Source organism: Hyaena hyaena, unplaced genomic scaffold, assembly GCF_003009895.1.
Source record: "Hyaena hyaena isolate Hyena2069 unplaced genomic scaffold, ASM300989v1 scaffold_336, whole genome shotgun sequence".
Taxonomy (NCBI): domain Eukaryota; kingdom Metazoa; phylum Chordata; class Mammalia; order Carnivora; family Hyaenidae; genus Hyaena; species Hyaena hyaena.
The window spans coordinates 399,274-419,943 of record NW_024080969.1 but is presented as its reverse complement, the minus strand read 5'-3'; the positions used below and the strand labels follow the sequence as shown (position 1 = coordinate 419,943).

Genomic DNA, 20,670 nt, shown 5'->3' with positions numbered 1-20,670 from the left:
TAAGTGCATTTGGAATTCAAATGAATCTCACATATACCTTCTACGAGGTTTGGCTTGTACTTTAGAGGAAGCTATTGAAAAACATCCATAAGCTTTCATTCTGGTTGTAATATTTCTGTGGCATGGGAAAGGCATTAAAAAGGAGACTTTCACACATCACATTTGGCCAGGCAGATGTTAATTAGAAACAAAAGCAATTTGTGTTTAATTTAATGGTAGTAGGAGATTCATTATCCTGTTCTTTGGTCAGACACAGTGCAATGAAGGTAGATTCTATGCTCTTTTTCTCTCTCTTTCCATTTTCTTTGTCTTTCACAGCCATGGTTTAATGTATTTCCTGGGGATTAAGACTCTCTTCATTTTCTTTCCCATTTGATTTTTTAAATATCATCACTATTACATTTGAAATTTAATTCTTTTCTGCTTCTAAGCTTTCATTTGTTTGTTTTTGCATCCTGTAACTACACATTTCTAATTTTCTTTATGGTGGGAAAAGTCAAATTGTGGGTTATTCAGGGAATGGCAGCTCGATTACTAGATAATGTGACTCGTTCATTTTTTTACCTTCTTCTTCCTCTTGCCGATTTTATGTCTTTTTCCTGCTCACCAACATGTTTATTAATAATTACCCTGGGATGAAAAAGGAAAAAGAACAGAAACAATTAAAATTTAGTAATTTTTGAACAAATTTGATGGAAGGTTCATTGGGAAGAATTTGAAATTTCTTGCTAGAAGGAAGAACTTTGATTATCAGTAGAGCTGAGGTTCTTTTCTAAGTCTTAGCAAGCTATAAGAAAATATTTTCTTTGTAATTTTTTAATGTTTATTTATTTTTGAGAGAGAGAGACAGAGAGAGAGAGAAACAGAGAGAGAGACAGAGATCATGAGCAGGGGAGGGGCAGAGAGAGAGGGAGACACAGAATCTGAAGCAGGTTCCAGGCTCTGAGGTGTCAGCATAGAGCCTGATGCAGGACTAACTCGTGAACTGTGAGATCATGACCCAAGCCAAAGTCCAATGCTTAACCAACTGAGCCAACCAGGCACCCCAAAAACATTTTCTAAAGATGGGTCATGATCTTGTGGTTTGTGGGTTAGAGCCCTGCGTCAGGCTCTGTGCTGACAGCTCAGAGCCTGGAGCTGATTCAGATTCTGTGTCTCTCTCTTTCTCTCTCTGCTCTTCCTCTGCTCGATATCTTTCTCTCTCTCTCTCTTTCTCTCAAAAGTAAGTAAACATTAAAAAATTATTTAAAAAGTAAATTAAAAGATGAGTTTAAAGGAGACCTCTAGAGTACTCCTTCATGGGATAGCTTACTTCTCATTTGGGAAAGCAGAACAGAAACCCCACTCTCTTTATTGAAAAATGTATGGCTTTCAGGCTCATGGATGTGTGTTCTAGTCCTCACTTTGCTATTCACTATCTATGTGATAACAACAGAATACAATATAATAATAATACAATTAATACACTAATACAATTAATACACTAATACAATTAATACAATAATAATAGCAATACAAATAATAAAAATATACTGATGGCTTATGCTCCTATTGTTATATGCCAGGCATTTTACTTATGATGCTTTGTTCTTGCAAAAACCTTATGAAATAGGAAAAAAACAGAGGGCTTATGTAGTTTGCTCAAGGTTACTTGGTTGGTAACTTCTGGATTCTAACTCCAGAGCCTTTGTTCTTCATCGCCACTTTCTACTTTCTCCCAGTCCTCAATAACCTGGCCTCTCTGGGCCTCAGTTTGTTTTTACAAAGGGGAAACTGCTTGTTCTTATACTCCTTCCTAGTGGAGAGGATCAAATGAGAGTGTGAAAGGGAAAATGTTTTGAAGACTGTAAAGTAGCAGAAAAATACCAACAATTATGAAGATAGACAAGCTGAAAGAGAGAAAGAAACGGAAGGCTCCCTGGAGTGAGAATTAGAGCTTGACCTTCAGTAAAAGGGCTGCCGTCATTGTGCTGACAGCCCAAACCAGGGACCTGGGTCCCTTCCTCCAGAGCTGTCAGAATGGTAGAGGCGGGGGACGGACGCTGGGCCTGGGCATCCAGGCGTGAGTGGTACCAGAGTCTCTGGGCAGATTCACTCAGTGCCTGACCTTTTGAATGTAAAACACTTGTCAGGTTGCCAAGTGCCAACTAGCCAGGGGGTGGATTCAGCCAGGAGAAAAATATTCCTGTGACTTTTCCAGGGATGCTTGCTTTTTAACTGAACCCTATGACCACAGGGTCTCTTGCAGAGAAATGGCTTCTACTGAGCTCAGGGAATACCTGAAAACTGCAATTTCTCTAGTATCTGGTTGGCATTTCTCAAGTCTTAAAACCCATGCCTCCTTTTTAGAAATGTGATGCATTCTGTAATTTGTATTATAAAAATAGCTGTAATTTACTTCATTTTCTAACTATAAAATTGTGTCATTTATTTGGGTGTTTTCAAATTCTATGCCCCCACACTGTGTCTGGTAAGTCTCTATGGGTGGGTTTTGGGTAGGGGTGGGAAGAATGCTTGTTCTCTTGCGAATCATTGATATATATCATATTTTTATAGAAATATCTCATTCAACCCATTTGAACAAGAGATCTGCACAGGAGAGCTCTGTGGAATGCAAAAATGTGGACTATTCTATAAACTTGGTGGCAAAGCTTTCCTTGAGGAATCAAGCCACAGAGAGCTAGGTTGAGAGGTTAGTAATTTAGGTCACTGACTACTCAGAATATGAATTCACATCCTTGTTTAAATGTTTATAGTTTGGTAGATTGTAAAATGGCTGCAAATTCTTCCCATCTCAGATTGTACTCCTCTTTGCCATGTGATTTTCTTGTCTTTCCATCAAGAGATCGAGTCTTTTTCTCTACCTCTTAAATCTGGGTTTGGCTATGTGACCTACGGTGGTCAAAGGAGCATTAAGAAATGTGATGCAGCCAGAGGCTTGAAAAACAAAAACATTGAGCTTGCCCTCTCTTGCCGCTGGGTCCCTTTTGTCACTACATGAGGAAGCCCAGAACAGCCTGCTGGAAGATGAGAAAACAGAGGGAGTAAAGACATGGGGTCCAGGGAGGCCCCTATACCATCTGTTCTGCCAACCACCTGGCATGTGAATGAAGCCACCCTATCTTTGGGTTGCTATAACAAAACACCAGTGACTGGGTAGCTGATAAACAATAGGTACTTTTCACAGTCTTAAAGGCTGGGAAGTCTAAGATTAAGTAGCTGACAGGTTCAATGTCTGGTAAGAACCTGGTTAATAGACAGCTGTCTTTTTGCTCTGTCCTCACATGGGGAATGGGTGAAGGAGTTCTCTGGGGTCTTGTGATGTTGTGGCTTATAATAATTGTGTATTTGGTGTTCTTCTATTCCTGACAGAGCTCTTAAGATCCTTGCAATTTCCTAAGTAAGGTGAACAATAAAGGTGTCTTTTGTTATTCATAACAAGCCTCTTTAAACCACACCCAAGTTTATGTTAATGAGGTGACTTTTGGATCACCCTTAAGGATATTAGTTGCCATAGGAACCAACCTTTTGATTAGAGGATTCCAACATTCAGCCTCACCCCTGGAGATTGAGTTCCATTACCAAAGACCAATGATTTACTCAATCATGCCAATGTAATGAGGTCTCCATAAAACCCCAAAAGGACAGGGTTCAGAAAGCTTTCAGGCTGGTGAACAAGAAAGTGCTGGGGGGGTGGTTTACCCCAAACTCCTCAGGAACAGAAGGTACTGTGCTCAGCGACTTCCAAACCTCACCTTTATTTCTCTTTTCATCACCAATAGTCTTTATTTGGCTGTTCATTTGCATCCTTAATATTCTTTATAATTAATAGCCCTTATAGTATGGAATCAGGCTAACTCTGCATCAGAATTGAGTTAAATTGTAGGACATCTAGCTAATGTCTTATTTTACTTTCTTTAAGATGTCTTTTGATGATAAATAAGTTCTTAATTTTGTTGTTCAGTCAATGCTTTTTATACTGTTTAGAAATCATTCCCTTGCTCAAGGTAAAAAAAAATCCAGTTAATGTTTTCTATTTAAAAATACAAGTTTTGTTTTTTACACTTATGTTTTTACATATCTGAAGTTGATTTAAAAAAATTTTTTTTTAAATATTTTTTATTTATTTCTAGGAGAGAGAGAGAGAGCGTGAGCAGGGGAGGGTCAGAGAGAGAGGGAGACACAGACTCTGAAATAGGCTCCAGGCTCTGGGCTGGCAGGCAGCACAGAGCCCGACGCGGGGCTCGAACCCACGAACCGCGAGATCATGACCTATCCACAAGTCGGACGCCCAACCGACTAAGCCACCCAGGCGCCCTTTTATGTAACCACATTCTTGCTATGTAGGCCAAAAACACTGTGGGGGCGGGGGGGAGTGGCAGGGAAAGGAATGAGGAGGAAGGAGAAAGGAGGAAGAGTTTTGGTTTTCTTCATTATACAGAACCATTGTCCCTCTTTCACAAACCCTGAAGAAAAGACATGGAAGGAGACGGGAGGGGAGGAGTGCCCCAGGGGAAACAAACCAGTCCAGTCTCTGCCTTTGAAGTGGGGCTGAAGTGTCAGGCTAGCAGATGGAGCCAGCTGACGCCTCCTCTTGTGTCCCAGGTGGTTCCTGCAACATTTTTATTATTTTTTCTTAAAGACTATTTTTAAAAGAGTAATTTTATGTTCACAGAAAAATTGAGAGGAAGGTACAGAGATTTCCCATATATCCCTTACTCTTACTCTTGCACAGCCCTTTCCACTATTAACATCTTCCACCAGAGTGGTACATTTGTTACAACTGATAAACCTACACTGACATATCATTATCACCCAAGGTCCTTAGTTTACATTAGGATTCACCCTTGGTGTTGGACATTCTGTGAGTCTGGACAAATGTAAAATGACATGTATCCATTATTATAGTATCATAGAGAGTAGTTTCACTACCCTAAAAATCTGGCAGCCTTTTAAAGCTTAACTGCTTTGGTTATTTTGCTTTTGTGGGGCATGGAGATGCTGGGTATGCATTTAAATGAACCCTGTTGGGAGATCACTGTGGGAGTTTGCACACCTCCACCTTCCACTGCAGGAAGTCTTCGAGGCCCAGGGGTGCCACGCTTGCACAGCACCATTTCTTGTTCAGTTTCTACTGGCAGCTATTTGTGTCAAGCACCTTGCTGAATTCTCACATCATCTTGTTGGGCTTCATGGAGCTTGTGATAGTCATAGTCCACATAAAGTGCAGTGACTGTGGCTTGGCCTCTCCAGGTTTGAGCATCTCCACTTGATTTTTGCTTTTAGGTTCATTCAGGTTCGTCCCAGCAAATCAGAAACAAAGATGCCTCCACATACACTTGAAGGAGCACTTGCTGAAGGAGCCCCCAGTGACCCACTGCTGGCTGTGGCTGTTGCAAAAGGGAGAGGCTGGGGCACACTGGGGCAAAATCTGCTGGTTTCATTACCTGTTGGAGCTGCCCAGTGTGTATGGAGTTTAGTTTGGATTCAGTCTGGGAGAAATTGGTATTATTTGGGGTCCCAGATGCTGTGGGATGAAGGGGAGGCCACAGGGACCCACTGGAGGGCTGTGCTGGGCTGTAGTGCTTTACAGTTACCCACCACGGGGTGAGGCCCAGAGGCCTGGCTGAATTACACCCAGGCTGTCTTGGATGCTTGGCATTGGCAGGAAAAGTCAAGGGAGACTGCAGAGGAAACAGAAGCCTTGGAAGCCCTGGGACCCTGGCATCATTAGGTTGTCTTTACCCTTCTGCATGGAGGTCTGGCCAAGGCTGGCTCTTTTCTGAAGTGTGGAATTCCTACTCTCATTTGTGCTGGTAGACAGATTGCTGTTCGCCGAGGGGTAAGGGATGCTCCCTTTCCTCTCTAGGCAGCATAAGGGACTGGTGGGCATGATGGCTTTGCTGCCTGTGTTTTGCCTTGTCTCCTGACTCTCTCAAAATCTGCCTTGCTCTTCTGAGTATTCCTAGAGGAACAATTGTGATTTGAATTGTGTGGCCCCCTTTCCCCACAAGACATGTAACGAAGTTCAACCCCCAATGTTATTTGGACATAAGGCCTTTAAAGAGGTGATAAAAGTTAAATTAGGTCATATGGAGGGGCCCTAATTTAATATGACTGGTATCCTTATATGAAGAGGAGATACTAGGGATACATAGGTTGCAGAGGACATGCTATGTGCAGACATAGAGAGGAAGCCAGAAAGAGACCTCTCACTTAGAAACCAGCCCTTAAAGCACCTTGATCTTGAACTTGGAGACTTCAGAACTGTGAGAAAATAAATTTCTGTTGTTTAAGGCACCCAGTCTGTGGCATTTTGTTATGGTCATCATCCTTGTTGACTAATATAGCAATTAAAGTTAGGCATGACAGGTTCATTGAAACTCAGAGCTTGGAATTGGCAGAGATCCAGTGCTGTACCTTGTAGGATGGGGAGGGAGTGCTGCTCTTGGTCAGATCTGTTGAAGGCTGGGACTTCAATGAAGGTGTAGACCTGTAGCTTGGATCTCTGGTATCCCAGAAGCAATAGCTTGTTATCACTTCTTTGTACCTCTGGCCTGTCAGTGAGTCCTGGATATCGTCATGGAGTAACCCATGGACACAATCAGCTCAGTCCGTGAGGTCTTTGTACTCAAGAGACTGGCTCTACGTAAGGATTTAGCTCCTCATCTGTATGACCCATAGTCATCCATGGATCCTTCATGATTTGTTTTAAAGTGCCTCTCTTGCTGAGACATTGAGAATGAGAAATTTCTTGAGCAGGTTTTCATATTCCATGCACAAGTCAAAGGGAATCTGGTATATTCTGCTCACTTCTTCCTGCAGCTCCTTGAAGATCTGTCCATCAAAGGCAGGGATCCACTGACCAGTGTATAGAAAATGATTGCCAGGCTCCACATAACCATGGCAGGTCCCTCATACTTTGGACCCAGAGAGAATGCCAGGGAAGTACTAAGGAAGACTGTTCCAGAGGTTATCTAACTTGTTGACAAAGGTGAATTAGTTGCTGAAACCAAAGTCTGCAATCTTGATGTTCATGTCAGCATGCAAGAGCTCGTTTTCTGTCTTTAAGTCTCTATGGACAATAAACTTGTGGTGCTAGTACTGTATAGCAAACACTATTTGGCAGAATTTGACTTTGATCTCTTTTTTGTGCAGACTTCCATGAACCACTAGGTACTCACCTCCACTAGTATACCCTATGACAAGCAGCTGGCGTGTCCTAGTCTCCATCACTTCACATAATCTCACTATGTTGGGAGGTTTCAAAGCCTTCATGATTTTTACTTTTTGGGATAGTCTCTGGAGGCTGGAGGAATTCTGTCGCCAACATGTTTCTCCTCACCAGAGATGGCTGAGAAGCCCTGCAACATGTTGGATTAATAGCTGGGCTTGAAAGCAAGCTTGGGAATTTAAGCTTGGGATAAGCTGGTGAGAAGCTTAGTCCAGGTCATCTCTAAAAAAATCACTTCCAAAGACCACCTGATGAAGTGATCTTTATAATGGAATTAAAACGCAATGCTAGACTAAAAATGAACAAAAAAAAATACTAACAAATTGCAAAAAAAAAAAATGAGAAAAAGGAATAACTTAAAAATGAAAGAAAAAACATAAAAAAGAAAAAAGGAAAAGTAAAAAAGTCAGAAAAATGGAAAGAGAGAAAAAAATAAAGAAAATAACGCCACGATGCCAAGGAGAAAACAAGCTAACTTTAGTCGAATGTCCTTCAGATCCTTGAAAACCAGCCCGACCAGGGTCTTATGTAGGTGCTTGGAATTCTATAATAATGGCTGCTGTGAGGTCACAGCAAGAAAGGGACCAATCTTGACTGGTAATCATCCATAGTGTTTCTCTCTCTCTCTCTCTCTTTTTGGTCTCAAAGGTCTGTTTGACTTAAAAAAGAATTGCTGAGAACTCCCGATAGCTTTCTGTTTATGTGGGTTATATTTATTGATATTTATGAGAATTGAAACCTGTATGATGCTTCAGTGGCTTTTTCATTTCTAGTTTGAAAAATAATTTTTCTGGGGCGCCTGGGTGGCTTAGTCGGTTAAGCGTCCGACTTTCGCTTAGGTCATGATCTTGCGGTTCGTGGGTTCGAGCCCCGCGTCGGGCTCTCTGCTGACTGCCAGCTCAGAGCCTGGAGCCTGTTTCAGTCTGTGACTCCCTCTCTCTCTGACCCTCCCCTGCTCAAGCTGTCTCTCTCTCTCTCTCTCTCCTAGAAATAAATAAAAAAAAGAAAAATAATTTTTCTGGCTCTAATAATTTTTTTGGCTTAGAGTATTTTTAAATGCCTGAATGGGTGGAAAATTTTAATTTCTCTTTTTGTTAACCTTTTTCATTCTATTCATATTTCGGTTTGTAAAATATAACTAAAATACCATTCTAAAATGATGATTCCATGGGGCGCCTGGGTGGCTTAGTCGGTTAAGCGTTCGACTTTCGCTTAGGTCATGATCTCGCGGTTCGTGGGTTCGAGCCCCGCGTCAGGCTCTGTGCTGACTGCCAGCTCAGAGCCTGGAGCCTGTTTCAGTCTGTGACTCCCTCTCTCTCTGACCCTCCCCTGCTCACGCTGTCTCTCTCTCTTTCCTAGAAATAAATAAAAAAATAAAAAAAAATAAATAAAAAATAAAATGATGATTCCTCAATATCATCTATTTAGTATTAATTTTTTTCTCATATATTTTGAAATCTTTTATTTTTCAGATTGCACGCTTGAATCAGGATCCAAAACAGGTCCACGAATTGTGCTTGGTTGGTATGTCTCTTATACCTCCTTTAATCGGTTTTTGCTCCATCTCCTTTTTTCTCTCATGATTTATTTTGGAGGAATTCAGTTTTCTACTGTCCTTCTGTTTGGATTTGCTGATCGTGTTCTTGTGATGTAGATTAGCAGTTTTCCTCTGTATTTCCTGTAAATTGATACTTCAGTGTTGAGGTTTAATCTGATCTTTTTGGTGAGACTCCTTCACGGGTGGTGTGTTCTTTTATCAGGAGGTACGTGTCCTCTGATGTTCTGTTTGTTATGTTAGCTGGCTTCCATTCTTATTGCCTCGACCCATTAAATCATGACAAGTAGCGAAATACTCTATTATCCATTCAGTTATTAGCTGGAATACTACAAAGAGAAATGTCTCCTCATCTATTGTTATAAATTTCTAACTTAATTACCTTGTGGTCAGAGATGATGGTCTTTGATTCCTATTGAAATTTGTTGGAGGTGTTTTTAATGGTCTAATACGTATACTCCCCCTCCCCCCAGGTTTTTATATAAGACTTTCACGGGTGCCTGGGTGGCTCAGTCAGTTAAGCGTCCAACTTAGGCTTAGGTCATGATCTCACGGTTCGTGGGTTCGAGCCCCCCGTCTAGCTCTGTGCTGACAGCTAGCTCGGAGCCTGGAGCCTGCTTCAGATTCTGTGTCTCCCTCTCTCTCTGCCCCTCCCCTGCTCACGCTGTCTCTCTCTCTCTCTCTCTCTCTCAGAAATAAATAAAAACATTAAAAAATTAAAAAAAAGACTTTCAAGTGAAATTTCACTTCAACAAAAGTTTCTGTAACAAAAAGTGTTTTTGAAAGGTTCTGAGCTAAAAGAAAGGAATAAATGGCTAAGTGAGGAATTTGGGCATCAAAAACATCTTGGATATTTGAGGTTCTGAGACTATTTGAGATCTCGTTAGGACTGAAAAGATATAAAGGCAGCCATCTACAGTGCTACCCACAGGCCTTATCACTGTGCCCAACATGCAGTACATGTTCACTGTATTTTACCATTGTGAATAGTACATAATGTAACCATCTCATTTTATGTGTGGGAAACTGGGGCTCATTCATATTTGTTTGTTCATTCATCACATTTCCTGAGCCCATGTGGTCTGAGGAGGCACTATTCTAGGTACTGTGGTAAACTGCAGAATAAAGTCCTTGAGTTGGTTGTGTTTTGTTGTGGGCTGGGAGAAACAAATGACCAAATGAACAGGTAAGTTGAGAGGTGATAAATGACATGAAGGGAATAAACAGGGTGATGTATTAGTGCTACTGGGTGGGGCACAATTTTAGATGTGGTCCTAACATTTCCTAAGAGACTCCTGCACCAAGAGGGACCTCAATAAGGGAAAAGCTAGGAAAAGGATTTTCCAAGCAGAGGGTACAAGTGCAAAGGTCCTGAGGTCGGAATGAGCTTGGCATGATCAAGTCGCAGAAAGGCCATCAGTGTGGCTGACTGTGAACAGGGAGAAGGATGGTGGAAGGTGAGTCTCAAGAGGCAGGTAGGGGCAGAGAACAGAATCCAGTTTTTCTGGCCGATTTCACATTGGTACATTTGGTATCTCGCTTACTCTGCATGATTCTGAGGCCCTGGTATCTGTGTTTCTTCAGCAGAATATGTGCAGTTGCAAAATACAGTGTTTTAAAAATCACGTTCCTAACCCCGTCTGCCCCTGCATCGAAGTCTAGACCTGCATCTTAGGAGGGCAGTTGTGAAGGAAACGTGGTTGCTTTGCCTCAGCCGGAGTTTTCTTTCTGGTGGCTGCAGCCTGCTCCTGTCCTCGGAAGTCTGGCGTGAGTTGCTGATTTGAGCTAGCCCCAGGACGATTCCTGCTTTGCGCTCTGCCCTGACCTCTGGTGGACTCTGCCTGTTAAGACACAGATCAGGCTAGAAACTGGAAGCCTTTGCCTCCTATCCCCACCTGCTGGTATTGGGCTTGGAGTGTGCACTGCACAGTATTATGAAGACCCCCAGGACCTGTGGAGAGGCACAATTTCAGACACTGCCATGGGGTGGCTAGATGGCTTTTGACCATCCAATACCTTTTACTTTGGTACAAGAACCATTCTTTAGAGTGTTGATGGCATCGATTCTGCATGTAGCTCAAGTACAATGAGTGGGCACAGGACACAGCCTGACCAGTGGGAGCACTCCATTCCTTTGGCCTCAAGTATTGGTCTGGAGAGAGTACATGATTTGCCAAACTGGGCAAATCAGGTCTCCTCTAGGAGTTGGATAGGGACCCTGGGAGAGAAGGCTCATTCTCCTAGATCTAGAATTTTATAGGCCCGTGTACCTGGATTGGCAGTAGACTTTCATTTGGCCACATGGAAGAGACGCTGCCTGAGGATAAAATCAATACTGAGGAAGAAGATGGTGGTAGTCTGGAAATTCAAAGGGAGTTATTACCATTTCAGCTCCTCCTTCTGGGTGTGCCTACAGTGAACAATTCAATTTCCTTTTTACCCTTAAGCTAGTTTCAGTATGCTTTTTGTCATTTGCAACTATGAATTAATACACTCAGTACTGGCCATTGTTATAATCAAAACAGTAGTAGGTAATCAAAGGTAAGTTTGAAGTAAATATACTGGGGCAATTTATGACCCTCACCACACTTGAAATTATATACTGTATAGTGATTGGTGTGATATTTTAAAATGTCAATCTGTCTGTGAGCAGGATCATATTTATTTGCTCATCACTCTAGCTCACTGGTTGATAGTAAGTTCTCAATAAATATTTGTGGAATGAATAAATAGTTACATGGCAATCTTTACTGGCATGAGAACCTAGCTGTCCTTAGCCAAAACTATTGTGACTATGTAGGGGAATGCCCTATTCATCAGCAAGTTGTACTCAAGTGAAGTGTTTAGGAGCAAAGTGGGATGATGTCTGCACTTAAGTGGTTCAGCAATAAATAAGTAAATAAATAAGTACATAAATAAATAAATAAAAGAAAAAAGAGAAAAGTATATCTGTATGTGTTACAGAGAGAAAAGAAAGCAAACATAGCAAAATGCTAATCATTACTGAAATTAAGTGATGGCTACAGAGGTGTTCATACTATTCTTTCTTTCACTTTTGTATGCTTGAAAATGATAAAAATTTAACTTCAGAAAAGAAAAAAGATTACCATTGTCTGGATGGGCACTCATGTTTGCCCTGCCTTTAAGAAACTTCCAATTACTTGGGGTGCCTGGATGGCTCAGTCGGTTAAGTGTCTGACTTTGGCTCAGGTCATGATCTTGCAGTTCGTGGATTTGAGCCCCGCATCAGGCTCTGTGCTGACAGCTAGCTCAGAGCCTGGAGCTTGCTTCAGATTCTGTGTCTCCCTCTCTCTCTGACTCTCCCCTGCTCACGCTATCTCTCTCTCTCAGAAATAAATAAAAAAACATTTAAAAAATTTAAGAAACTTCCTATTTCCAAATTATAGGGCAAATATACCAGAGAAAGACCATTTGCATTACAAGAGAATTTTCCATTTTTCAGGGGGAAAAAATCCTTGAGTCTTCAAATAATAGCAATTATAATGGTCCAGAGAAGGCACTGAATTCAGCTATAGGGGAAACTGGAATTAGCCCTATAGAGCAAATCTTCACCTCCTTCTTTTCCTTCCTTCCTTCCTTCCTTCTTCCTTCCTTCACCTTCTCTTTCCTTTCTTCTTTATTCATTTTGCTAAAATAGAAAAGATTTTCCTTTTTTAGATTCTAAAGTCATTGTAAAAGAAAACTGCCGAAACTAAAGAAAGATATAAAGGAGACAGTAATCCGTGGTTGGATTAAGATATTGTGATTTCTTTATTGCATGACCTGGTGTAAAAATTTAGCCACATATATTAATTTATTTATGAAGGAGGAAAATATAGACCTACAGCATTATTTTTCATGGTGGTGGCGGCATCATCACCACCATCACCACCATCGTTATCATCATCGCCATCACTGGAGGCTGGTTATGTCAGACACTGTGCTAAATGCTTTACTTGCTTTAATTCTCACAACTACTCTATGAATAAGAGGAAAGCATGGCTGGGGGAGGTTAACTTGCCAAAGGCTGAGTGGAGCTTTAAACCTGGCTGGCTGACTTCAGAGCCTGTGCTTTTAATCATGCACCATTGTTTGTATCCAGTTCTCTAACTTTGTGTGTGTTAGTTATTTCTCAGTCTTAGCATTTTATAAACAATGCTTCCAGGAATAGCTCAGGATAAACATTTTTATAAGTCCTCAAAAATCTCAGCCCTTAGGACCCCTGGACTGTATTTCTTCCTGAAATATTAACGATGCAGATATTCTTATTAAGTAAACAGGAAAATACACTCAGCAGTGAGACTTCCTATAAAGTTGTGCCACCAAGAGTTGGAAAGGAGTCTTCTGGCTGATCTACTCTGGGCTAGAATCTTCTCTAATAATGAGTTAGTAACAGAAGTAATTACAATAACTCTGAACAACCTCTGAACACCTCGCTATGTCATACTGGGCCATGCCTTTTTCTGTTGTGATTTTCTTAATCTGTAAAATAACCCTATGAGGTAGGTGTTATTCCCCGATTCAGATGACAGCAAACATCCTGTGGCATCCCTGACAGATGAACACAGCTTTTACTTAACACATGCCTATGAAAGGGGAACTCTTTTGCAAAGCATTCTGGACCACTTGTGGATTGCTTTAATTGCTGACTTATTTTAAGTAAAATCCCTTACATAATTTGCCACAGGATTCACTAAATCTCTTTTCACACAATAGAGCTTTCACTTGAAAAAAATAACAGTGAACATAGCTGCCATTTTTGAGCACATGCAAGCAGCTAGCATGTGTTCTTAGTGCAGTTCTCACCGATATTAGCTTCTTTGTGCAGCAGGACCCAGGGCGGGGGTTGGGGGAGGCGTGTTATTATCTCCATTTTGTATATGAGGTGGTTGAAGCCTGTAGCTATTAAGTATCAACATCAAGACAGTCCCTTTGCACCGGCATGTATTTATCTGTGGCTTTAGAACCTAACCTCCCTAGAAAGTTGCCGGAGGGCTGGAGAGTGAAGCTGGTCAGTGGGGTCACCATAGAAAATGTCAATTTAGAAAGATGGAAAGCAGCTGACCAAGCTCCTTCCCCAAACTTTTCAGTTTTCAGAGTCTCATACAGTAGGGTCTGTGGGTTGGAACAAGGAAAATTTAGATGAAAGTCTAGCAAACATTAATTATCATATCAATAAATATATCTATTAATAATGTAAGAGTGATTTTATATTTTGTTGAGGGGCTAAAAATAACTTACTGGTAAGATAATAAAACGTACTAATAATTGTTGGCTTTCATTTTATGTACTATGCCTGCTTGTTTAAGAAATATTGAAGTGAAAGTCACATATTAGAAAATTAACCATTTTAAAATGAACAGTTCAAAACTGAGGGTTACTGGAGGGGAGGTGGGTGGTGGGATGGGCTAAATGGGCAAGGGGCATTAAGGAAGTCACTTATTGGCATGAGCACTGGGTGTTATACGTAGGGCATGAATCACTGGAATCTACTCCTGAAGTCATTATTGTACTATATACTAACTAACTTGGATGTAAGTTAAAAAGTAAAAAATTTAAAAAATGAAGTGAACAGTTCAGTGACATTAAGTATATTCAAAATGTTGTTGAACCACCATTCTGTTTCCAAAACACTTCCATCACCCCAAAGGAAAACCTTTTACGCATTAAACATATTCTTCCTCTCCCCACCTCTCAGCCCCTGGCAACCACTATTCTGCATTCTGTTTCTGTGGTTTTTCTTTATTTTGGATATTTCATATAAATGAAAATCTGTATGTGACTTTTGTGTCTGGGTTTTTTTTTGTTTAGGATGGTTTGGAGGTTCATCCATGTTGTAGCATGTATCAGTACTTTATTCCTTTTTTATGGATGAATGATATTCTATAGTGTTTGTTCATTTATCTGTTGATGATGACTTATGTTTTCATCTTTTGGCTATTGTGACTAGAGCTGCTGTGGACATGCATGTATATGTACTTGGTTTAGCAGTATCTTATCAACCATGCCTTTTAAGAATTATGAAAAGTGTGATCACTATTTTTTTTAGAAACCTTTATTTGAGTGACTGTAGTTCATAAATGGAACGGTACCTCCACAGAAGGTTCTTGCATTTTGTAGGGCTTGCTCTATCTGGATTAGGTTCCCATTTCTGGGACATTTTTCAGGATGGGCGAGTAAGTCACCATGGTCATCCTCCTCTTAGTATTGGTGATAGTAGCTGTCATTTGAGAGTACATTATATGATAAATACTGTTATTTCTCCATTTTATAGATGGAGAGACTGAAGTTTATAAAGTTTAAGCCTTTTTTCAAGTTATATACTAGTGAAAGAGCTGGGACTCAAACCCAGGTCTCAGTGACTCAAACTGCCAGTATGTGATGATTATGTGCCTGAGTTCCCTGTCTTCCATGAAGATGATTTAAAAAAAATTTCAGTGGATACCTGCTGACCATGAGTGATAATAAAACACTAATCAGTGAGTTCTGGAATCAATTTAGTGGGTCACAAACCTCATTAAAAACTGAATGGAATGGAATGGGATGGAAAATGTCATGTAGTAAGAGTATTACTTTGTGAAACTCATTTCAGTTACGTGTGAGGCACGTATAGGTTGTGTCTGCCCTGCGTCATGATGTAAAATGTATTTCTTATTGTGGATTGCAGTCAAATGTTTTTGAAAAGTGCTGCACTAAGCTACTCACAGGTTCATTTCTTTCCCCTTATGTTTGAACTTTTATGTGCCTAAATGGTTCTTGTTAGTTTCTACATTCTTAAATATGGAGAAATTCCTCTCATCCTCCAAGTTCACAAATCACAAATTCCCTGAAGTACATTTTTTGCTCCCTCACAGCCATCCCTGACCTACCCTACGTGCCCTTTTAAATTTGGTTGGTGACTGCCAATTTTGGTCCTGCATGCCTTTGAAGTTCTGTTCACAATCTGCAAGTACATAGTTTGCCTTGGTTATTAACTGACAAAAATGTGCACATTTAATAAGCACTTTAATAGGTGATAGCCCACATCGATCCCATTCAACACAAACAGCAATTGTGCTCATTTGTCACTTACTGGCACCCACATCAGATGGGCGAGATGCGGAAGAAAACATCTTCCCTGCTGTTTGTCACACAGTGCGAGTGCCTCTAGTCCCCAGACAGCCCCTGGGAAGGGGCCCTGTGGATATGCAGAAGATAATTTCACATGGCAAATGTTGGGTTTTCTTCACGTCAGTAGCTATCCACAGCAGTTCTCTAGGGACCCTTTCAAAAGCCAGTTTGAAAACGTGTTCCTTAAAACACAGATTTTTATTAATAATGAGAACATATTAAAAATGCCAAGTTGTTGCTGGGAAAGTCCAAAAGCAATCCTTTAATAAACTGGAGTGAATTATACCTTAAATCTACAAAATAGAATTAGGGCTTAAATTTTTTATTTATGTACTTTAAATGCAAGAATTCAGTTTCTTATTGAAATGTTAAAAAAAAAAAGTCATGTTGAAAGTTCAAGGGGTACTTGATTGGGTAGGGATGGTGTAGAGACTGGTCATTCAGTAAATGTTGAAATACTGACTGTGTCTAAAATACTGTATCTAGTGTTGAGGAGACAAAGGAGAAAAGTATGTTATAGCAAGCTACTTCAGGAAGCTGTCCAACAGAAAAACTCCTGTATGTGGTCATAGGATACTTTTAAAGGAAGTTCATCGAGGTCTTGTATGTCATCAGTGGTAGGAAATTAGAACCATAATGTCTGTTAAAAAGGGAAGAGTTAAATATGTTTTGGTAGGGGCGCCTGGGTGGCTTAGTCGGTTAAGCATCCGACCTTCGCTTAGGTCATGGTCTCGCGGTTCGTGGGTTCAAGCCCTGCGTCGGGCTCTGTGCTGACTGCCAGCTCAGAGCCTGGAGCCTATTTCAGAGTCTGTGTCTCCCTCTCTCTCTGACCCTCCCCTGCTCATGCTGTGTCTCTTTCTGTCTCCTAAAAATAAATAATAAATAAATAAATAAATAAATAAATAAATAAATAAATAAATAAATAAATATGTTTTGGTAGAAGCATAGAATGTGATACAGAACACCATTACAAAGAAATAAGTAGACCTTCAAGACGACCATGAGAGAAAAGCAGATTTTAATGTGAACTTAAGCATGCACTTCTGAAGAATCTGTCTCATTCACTGTTTTATTTTAAGCATCTAGAATAGACCTTGGCAGATAGTAAGTGTTTGGTAAGACTATGATAACATTTTAATAGAACAAATGTGGAGGTATCCACATACACAGAAACACATCAAACTGTGAAGAGCAATTAGCTCTGAGGCATATGCTTGGAGATGGACAAAAGGGGACTTTGGGAGGAAGAGATCATACCTTGTATGGGTCCCAGTGCCTGTTAAGTGCACCCAGTGTCTATGAAGTGTCTATGAAGTGTAAACAGTCAATGTTGTGAGTTAGGCCTGTAGTTGCCTGATTTATTTTTGTATTCTATTATTTCATTTATTTTTTTAAGGAGGATTCATGCCCAGTGTGGGACTTGAACTCACAACCTTGAGTTCAAGGGTCACATGCTCTACCAACTGAGCCAGCCAGGCATCCTCATTTTTATATTCTAAACTGTGACTAGAAGGACGCCTTGAACGTAGTGATTGCATCAGACACTATTGGCTTCTTACATAGCAGCTGTTCCTCATTTCTTCCTAAGTTTATAGACCCCCCCCCCAGTTTTGTCCAGGTGACAATATTATCTGGAAATGTGGAACATTTCCCTGAGTACAGAGTCTAAACCTAGTCTAGTAATCGCATTCCCCATTTGCTCCAGAGATTTAGGTGTGGCCATGTGACCAACTTGTGGCCAGTGAGATGTAAGAAGAAGTCTTCTGGGAGGGATTTTGCTTCTGAGTAAACTGAGATAGGTGAGGATATTAGCTTTTTTCTTGTCTTAAATGTGGTTGTGTGAAGATATGACGTTTGGAGTTGAGGCAGTCATATTGCTGAAGCAAGAAGCCCATATATAAAAAGCAAAGACTGAAGAGCAGAAAGGTAGAGAGTGTCTGGGTGCTAGGTGACATTGCAAAGCCTCTGCATCAGTCCTGAAACTTACAGAAAGAGACTTGAATTGTGAAATTTTGCAAGCAACTATTAGGTATGCATTGCTGCTTGTGGTGAAAGCAAGTCTAAGCCAATACAGTGGTCTAAAAACAGGCTTGCATTAATGATTTTAAGTATTAATGAATTCAAGGAGGTAACAGTCTAGCTGGGGACATAAGGTGTATAAATAAGAAAAAATTCCCGACAACGCAAGACTATGTGTACTGAGTATTGAGTGAATAACGCAGCCTGGTGGGCCTATCAGAAAGGTCTTCATGGAAGATATAAAAATGTGAACTGTTTTACAAAGATCCTAATTAAATAACTGACCTATTAAAAAAATGTGAACTGATGCTTGAAGGCTGGTAATAGTAAAGATGTGGATTTAACAGTTAGCTGTGCAAAAAAAGTCACTTTAGTTTTTGATAGCTTAAATTTGTCTCATTTTTGAGACTTCATTCTGCTTGATGCTTGGAAACATAATACTAGATTCTTCTAGCGATGGTCAGTCAAGTCCATATTTTCTACCCTCCTTCCTTATCTCTTAGATATCTTAGAAGATATCTTAGAAGATATCTAAGTACTGATGGATTCATGTGGTGTCATGGAGTTGGAGGAGTGGGGGCATTTTATCCTATGTTTGTGACTGTTGACAATGACGGTACTTCTCAAACCTCAGTGTGCATGCAGATCACCTGTATGTTTATGAAAATTCAGAATCTGATTCAATAGGTCCAAGTAAGGCCTGAGAGTCTGCATTTCTATCAAGCCCTTAGGCAATGCCATTGCTGCTACCCTGTGGACCACACTTTGAGTAGTAAGGAATGGATTCTGCTTAAAATCACTGCTTTGGAGATTTTTCTTTTCGGTTGTGTAGAAACCAGGGAGGGTCCCCACCACTAGTTATAGTCATTACATCAAACTTTGATTTAATTCTCTATTGTCTTTTTCCTCCTATTTTATATTTGACTTATGTTTTTGTTTTTTCCTTCTCCCCTGTTGCCCCGCTGGCTGTCATGAGCTGGGAATGTGCCACTGAAAAAAGGTGGCACATGTAATTCATTGTGATAGTGGAATTTTTCATTGTAATGCAATTAGCAGTGGACAAATCTGGTTTTACTCCGGGAAAGCAACATGGAAAGAGTTATTTAAATTAGTGAAAGAGTATTAACATATAATTAATACAGGATTGCTCTGTTGAATAAAATCCCGTTGTGTGTGGCACATATATGCTTGTGTGTGCTATTCCAGACAATGACAACTGTACAATTGTTTTTAGTGTCGATTTCCTGGTCATAACCTATGCTGATTTCTGTCTGCTAGTGAGGTGAGTGTTAGGGGAGGAGTACTCAGATCATTACACTCCTCAAAGATCCATTTTTCTATAATTTGGAGAAAGGTCTTGGAAGTCCAAGCAGGAATAGTAGCTAAACATAGTAGTTAGGGACCTTGAGTTGATCATCAAAGCTCCCATTAGTGCAAGAGGTGGAACTTTTCTTAATAGAAATTACTGTAAATGGATATAGGAGTCATGGGGGTAATTGACTAACCAAGGCTTAAGCATGTTTGCGGAAAGCAAAAGCCACAAAACAGTATGCCTTCTCCCATTAGCCCCTAAACAGAAGTGAGTGGCAATTGCTGGCAATCCATCTTGAACCAAGAGTAGAGCTCTTTAGGATGTCAAATTACATGGAAATTGTAATGAGATTGCCATGCTCATTGAATCTGTAGATCGTGTCTTTTATATGAGTTGGCTTATTTTCTAAAACATTATATTTTACTTACCTTGAATCTTCTGTAGTTGAACTGTCTTGGTAATACACCTTGGTGGGATGATGTGTTCTAGGCCCTTTAAAGAATGTTCTGCTATTCTTTCTGCTGCTGGGTTTGAAATGTGACTTGCCTTGACTGTCTGGAATTTTAAAGTGTAAGCAATAGTGCCATCCATTGGTGGCTAAGCAGTCTTCTTATGGAGAAGGAAATAGAATATACTTTGAGGAGATAAGCTTCATAAAGCTCTGTGCTCAAATGTGGCTCCCAGGCTCCATGTCTGTCTCTCAGTGGAGAGCCAGGTTCTTTGTTTCTTGTCATCATTGGGGAAAGTGACTTTGGTGGAATTCTCTAGTCTTGTCCAATGAAAGTCACATCTTTCCTAAAAATGGGAAAATTATACCTATTATGTACTCCTGGCTTTGAGAATTAGTCATCTTCATTTTTAAAAAGTAAGGAACTGGTTTTGAATACAAAATAATGTTTGGTGTAGTCCTATTAAAAGCACTGCATTTTGAATACCCAGGCCTTTTCACTGCTTTTTAAAAAGGCTATCCTCGGAGCACCTGGGTGGCTTAGTCGGTTAAGCGACTGACTTTCGCTTAGGTCATGATCTCGCGGTTCGTGGGTTCAAGCCCCGCGTCAGGTTCTGTGCTGACTGCCAGCTCAGAGCCTGGAGCCTATTTCAGAGTCTGTATCTCCCCCTCTCTCTGACCCTCCCCTCCTCACACTGTCTCTCTCTCTCTCTCTCTCCTAGAAATAAATAAAAATTAAAAAAAAAAAAGGCTATCCTCAAATCTTTAACCCTGTTTAAACAGAAGTCTCTGTACACTGCGTCCTGTGCAACTCAAAGTATTCAAATAACTGTAATTGAAGAGCACCTGGGTGGCTCAGTTGATTTGGCATCCAACTTTGGTTCAGGTCAGGATCTTGTGGTTCATTAGTTAGAGCCCTGTGTTGGGCTCTGTTCTGACAGCTCACATCCTGGAACCTGCTTTGGATATTGTGTCTCCCTCTCTCTCTGCCC

At 40.5% G+C, this 20,670-nt stretch overlaps 1 pseudogene; it reads right to left on the bottom strand.

Moving 5' to 3' along the window:
• Positions 1-5,035: 5,035 nt before the first annotated feature.
• On the bottom strand, positions 5,036-13,662 carry LOC120243325 (annotated as a pseudogene).
• Between the last annotated feature and the right edge of the window lie 7,008 nt (positions 13,663-20,670).